Source organism: Anabrus simplex, chromosome 1, assembly GCF_040414725.1.
Source record: "Anabrus simplex isolate iqAnaSimp1 chromosome 1, ASM4041472v1, whole genome shotgun sequence".
In the NCBI taxonomy this organism is placed as follows: Eukaryota; Metazoa; Arthropoda; class Insecta; order Orthoptera; family Tettigoniidae; genus Anabrus; species Anabrus simplex.
This window is the reverse complement of record NC_090265.1, coordinates 719,728,671-719,734,461: the sequence shown is the minus strand read 5'-3', so window position 1 is coordinate 719,734,461 and position 5,791 is coordinate 719,728,671. Positions and strand designations below refer to the sequence as shown.

General features: G+C 41.7%; 1 long non-coding RNA gene across 1 annotated transcript; it reads right to left on the bottom strand.

Moving 5' to 3' along the window:
• Window positions 1-4,841: 4,841 nt before the first annotated feature.
• Window positions 4,842-5,518, bottom strand: LOC137500545 (uncharacterized). Its single transcript, XR_011018083.1, has 2 exons — window positions 5,091-5,518; window positions 4,842-5,014 (listed from the first exon to the last, which is right to left on the bottom strand). It is a non-coding gene; the product is annotated as an uncharacterized lncRNA (long non-coding RNA).
• Window positions 5,519-5,791: the final 273 nt, after the last annotated feature.

The window sequence follows — 5,791 nt, the reverse complement described above, 5'->3', positions numbered from 1 at the left end:
GTAGGAGGCGTTCATGTGCGTGAACGTTGTAACTGTACAACAGGGTTACAGATTCCATTCAGTATTTATTATTATTATTATTATTATTATTATTATTATTAACCCGATTCATTAGATTTTATATTCTGTTTCTCATCACTTAGACTGTAATAATTAGGTATCACGTATATTATTGTATTTAATCATAGGTTAAGTGAAATTTGTTTGTAATTATTCTGTATTGTAGTAAGTGAGATTTGTTGGTTTCATATAGTCAGGCTGTGGCTTGTAACTCTGGCTAGATGAGCTGGCATAGTATTTTGCAATCGAGGCTATGTTTAACTGAGAATGTTATGTGCAAGTAGATTTCCCGGTGACGCATTCAGCATAGTCATCCTCAATCCGCTTGGGCACGCTTATACGACACATGACTGATGACATCAGTGCGTGGACACGTGATTGCGATCAAGTGTCAGTATTCGCCAGCTAATGTATGTTGAAGTGGAAGGGATGAACAGAGAGTAGGGAGATGAGTCGTCATCACGAGGTTATAAAAGTCAATGCAGCGGTGGTGAGAGGTATTCAGATCATATCATTCAGATCATATGTAACAGTCAGATGTATCAAATGGAAGAAGTGGTCTTTGTGTGATGGTCAGAGCTAAGAGTTGTGTTTTCAAGAGGTCTTGTAATAATCGAGGAGGTCTACAAGTGGTGGTTGTATCCAAGCAGAGACGGGTACTATGCTGATAAAGAAACATCATCTTCTTGTGAGGATGGACTTCACAAGATGTTTCAATAATATTTTCAAATTTCTTATAATATATTGAGTGGACGTAATTACATTGGAGCTCCCTACACGCGTACATGGTATGTAGGCCAACTCCTTGTTATATAAGAAGATAACAGCAGACGGCTCCCGACTTCAGCTCATAGGTTTTCCCAAGAATTTCAAGTTTAACAGCGGTGTATGCAGACATCAGGTAATTAAAGCATCAGACATGTTATGCATTCATAACATGAAGAAGAATGTAATCAGCGGCGATATCACATCTCACTTCAAGTTCATGCCAATAGCTTTCTTTTTTTTTTTTTTTTTTTTGCTAGGGGCTTTACGTCGCACCGACACAGATAGGTCTTATGGCGACGATGGGATAGGAAAGGCCTAGGAGTTGGAAGGAAGTGGCCGTGGCCTTAATTAAGGTACAGCCCCAGCATTTGCCTGGTGTGAAAATGGGAAACCACGGAAAACCATTTTCAGGGCTGCCGATAGTGGGATTCGAACCTACTATCTCCCGGATGCAAGCTCACAGCCGCGCGCCTCTACGCACACGGCCAACTCGCCCGGTAATAGCTTTCTTTGTTTAGATTAAATTTTCCTTTTATTAGTACCGCAAATCTCACTATATATATTTTTTTTGTTAAATTAAAAGACGTCAATGATTGTTCATTGTGACGTAAATTATAGTCATAAACTCAGTTTTATTTTAATTATAATAAGTGATTCCAGCTCCATGTACAATCCTCAATTGTGGAAATGCAACAGTAATTTAATATTGTCCTGATCCATATCCCTGTATATTGCCAGATATGTGAGTTTATCACCTCACGCCTTGAGATAATTGATATAAGAGGTATGCTCTACCAAATTTTGTTGTTTTTATTTAAAAAGCAACTGGTGCTCAAACAAATGTTATGTATATTGTGTGAAGGAGATGAAGGTATAAGAGTAGTGGTTGGAGTAGCCACAACGTCAGTAGAGTCCTGGCTGCTTCAGTATGCCATGAGTGAACAAGAGGTGCACACGTCTGTTGCGCAACACATCATTATCAAATTTCTCGCAAAAGAGGGCACCAAACCTTCCAAAATGTTGAGACCTCTCTGCACACAGTTTGGGGAAGAAACACTTTTGCAAACTCGAGTGTATGAGCAGGCTAAAAAATTTGTGGCAGGATGTGAAGCTGTGGAAAATGAACCTCATGAAAGGAGACCACAGACAAGCATCACTGCAGACATTATTGTTGCCATTCGTGACATCATTGGTGAAGATCAGCAAATAAAAATTTTGCATATTGTTTTACCCATAGAAATAAGTTATGGAAGTGTTCAAACCATCATCCGAGATTAACTCCATTTCAGAAAATTGTCTGCGAGGTGGGTTCCTCGTCTCCTCAACCAGGAACAAAAAATGTTTACACCAGGAAGTTTGTCAGAGACTCCTGCGTCACTACGAGGAGGAAGGAGAGGATTTCTTGTATCGTATTGTGACTTGTGATGAAACTTGGGTGCATCATTACACCCCAGAGTCAAAGCAAGCAAGCATGGAGTGGCGGCGAAGAGACGAAGCAGGTCCGGTCAAGGCCAAAACATGCCCAACTGCTGGAAAGGTGCTTCCAACCGTTTTCTGGGACTCCGTAGGTGTTTTTCTGGTAGATTTTCTTCATGAACAAAGGGAAATTAATGCAGCCTGTTACTGTCACTTTTTGGATGACACAAAAGCTGCGTATCGCAACAAGCGGCGCCGGCAACCGATCCAAAATATCATTCTTCTCCATGACAATGCAAGGCCGCATACTGCCGCTTTAACGCGGGAAAAACTGAAGGAAATTCACTGGACACCTCTTGAACACCCTCCGTACAGTCCAGATTTATCGCCTTGCGACTACCATTTGTTTGGACCGCTCAAGCAAGCCCTAGGAGGACAGCGGTTCAATGATGATGCAAGTGTAGAAGAGTTTATGCGCAACTGACTCCGCACATATCCCTCTTCTTTCTTTCAGAACTGCATCAAAAACTTACCAGTCTGATGGAGAAAATGTGTATCAAAGGCAGGACACTATGTAGAAGAGTGATCTCTATATGTGTATTTTTTTTGTTGATGCAATAAATTAACAAAAATTATTCCCATTTATATTTGATCCTCCCTCGTACCTTCACAATATGATGGTATGGTCATGTTGTGAGGAACCAATTAGAAGGGGACTAATTTATAAGGGAATCATGAAGGAAAGAGACCTCCAGAAAGACCTATGGCAGGATGGATACCAATAGTAAAACTGGATGCCTACACACCAAGAATGGACATAGATGCTTGGTCAAAGACAGAATGTTGGAGGAAGCTGGTTGGCAAGGCTATGGATGAACTGAGGTTCATGATGCCACTGCAGTAAGCACTTTCAATGAAAACAACATATCTACAAATACACTGCCTGACAAGAAAATTGAAGCACCCAGAAGGGAAAGAGGAAATGAAATGAAACTTCACGTGTTGGGAGGGTGATTACAAAATCAAGTCAAATTTACAAAGAACTTTGCAATGCGAGCTCACTAATCAGTATGATGCTGCATACCCTCTGGGAATTTTGCTGGCCACAGGAATACCTCAACATCATGCAGACAGTTCATAGAGACACGTGCTGTGTGTGGACAAGCATTGTTCTGTTGAAAAATGGCACTACGATACTGTCGCATGAGAGGCAGTACATGAGGACGTAGGATGTCCGTGACATACCGTTGTGCTGGTAGAGTTCCCTGAATCACTACCAGCCGTGACCTGAAGTCGTGCCCGATGGTTCTTCACACCATGACACTAAGAGTAACATCGCTGTGCCTCTCCAAAATATTGGAAGAATGTGACCTCTCCCCATTTCGCCACCATACTCGCAGATGATGGTCATCTGGGGTACTGCAGAACTGCAATTTATCGCTGAACACAATGCAATACCATTCATCAGCAGTCCATGCTACCCGGTCACGGTACCACTCCAATTGCAGCCGTTTGTGTTGTGGTATTAACGGCAGTCTACACATGGGACAGTAATTCCATAGTCTGACTGCTGCTAGTCTCATACCAATGGTGCGGGATGACACAGAATGTTGCAGGAAGTCCATTACTTGTTCTCAGATGGCATGCGCAGATGTGCTTGGTGCACAATATGGTGATATTCCCTTATGATGGTCGTACGTGCTTGATCGGTACCTTGACGACAAGTATGCCTGCCCTCACGTTCCCATGCAGTCCAACATCAGGTCACTGTAACATCCACGTGTCCCACAAATCTGAATATTGCCCGATTCGACCAGCCAGTCAAATGGAGACCCACAATGAGGCCACTTTCAAACACTGTCAGGTGCTGATAATGCTATCTCACACAAGTATGCAGCATCTCCGTGTCCTTCACAGTGATCATTCAATATCTCATGCTGTTCATGCCCCTTATATTCCCTATCAAGCCTGGTAACAACACTAAACATGAACAACACTAATGCACTCTGGTGGCTGTTGTATGTATCATATAGAATTGCAATTCTAATCATTTACATATCCGCTGATGATGTGTACATGTATGAAGTTACATTGATATCCGACCATTAATAACTTCCCCATCATCCACGTAATGCTTCCCACAGAGTGCATCCTTCATTGGGCCAAAAAGATGAAAGTCAGAAGGCGCAAGATCTGGGCTGTAGGGTGGATGAGGAAGAACAGTCCAGGTCGAACAGGTTTGCTTGACTTTCTTGTGATGATGAAACATGCTTCGCCCAACGACTCACTGTGCTCTTGTCCACTGTCAGGTCTCTGTAGACATTCAGCACGCGCCTATGAATATCTGTGATGCCCTGCTTTTCCGCCTTAATAAATGCTCTGTTTGGTACGCATCTCCGCTACAGACACCATTTTGAAGGCTAGGTATAGTGCTGCCACCTATCGGAAATTAATAAAAGTATACAAGACGAAGCAGGAATATTCAAAGATGTCCCAAACATAATTTCAATTTTTTAAAACCAAAATTGTCTGAGAAATAAAATGTGTTGCATTATATATTGAACGCCCCTCGTACATAAAAGAAAGGATATTACAACTAGGAAAATGAATCACTTTAATAGCTATTACATTTTATTAACTTAGATTGTAAATATTTTACACGATGTGGTAATATGTTCATAGATCAGAGCGGACTCCAACTCCTGGGCCGGGAGGCTCCTCTGTCAGCGAAGTGAGCTTGCCAGCTGGTTCGGCAGCGTATCGCCCATTCCTGTAACAAACAGAACTTGATGTTCTGGTCTTCAAACAACCTTCATAACCCACAATCACAGTTTGCACTCGCTCACCTGGGACCTGGTTTGGGGACTTTGCCTTCCTTCAACTCGTCAAGAATCTCTTCGGTGTCCTTCACAGTAAGATCCTCCTAGAAAACAGAAAACACACACACAGCAGTCAGATTTTGAAAACTAACAGCTTAAAACCTACTTCTTTCAACAAAAGCAGTGTATGGAGGAACTAGAATGAACACAATATTACTTGCGCCGTGATTTGTACTGAAATACGAGAATAGCCTGAGTTCCCTCAGAAAGAGAAGTAGATGGAAAATGCCAGGTTAGAAGACCTAGAACCTGCTGGATGGAAGTAATCAAGCATTAGCGTGCACTGAACCCCAGCTACTCAAGTGGTGCTGGAGCAAAGAATTTTGTATTTACATTTTCTTATTATTCCTTAAAACTTTTTTTAACTTGATAAAGAAACAGCTTAGTCAATGCAAGTACAGCCGTTCGCTCTACCGCAGTTCTTTTTTTGCCGGCACGAAACCAGTGGTATACGATGTGTGCCATTGCATTTTCTGGCACGTTATAAAATGGCGTCAAAGTAGATGTATAGCCCACGCAAGACGGAATCATGTAAAATGAACTATGATTTGGAAGTTCATAGGGAACTAAAATTGGAGAAAGAGAGCATAATCATGAAGGCTGTGGAAGAAAAGAACATTGAGATGCTAAGTGGATTGTTTAAAAGAAACAAGATAAAATTAAATATA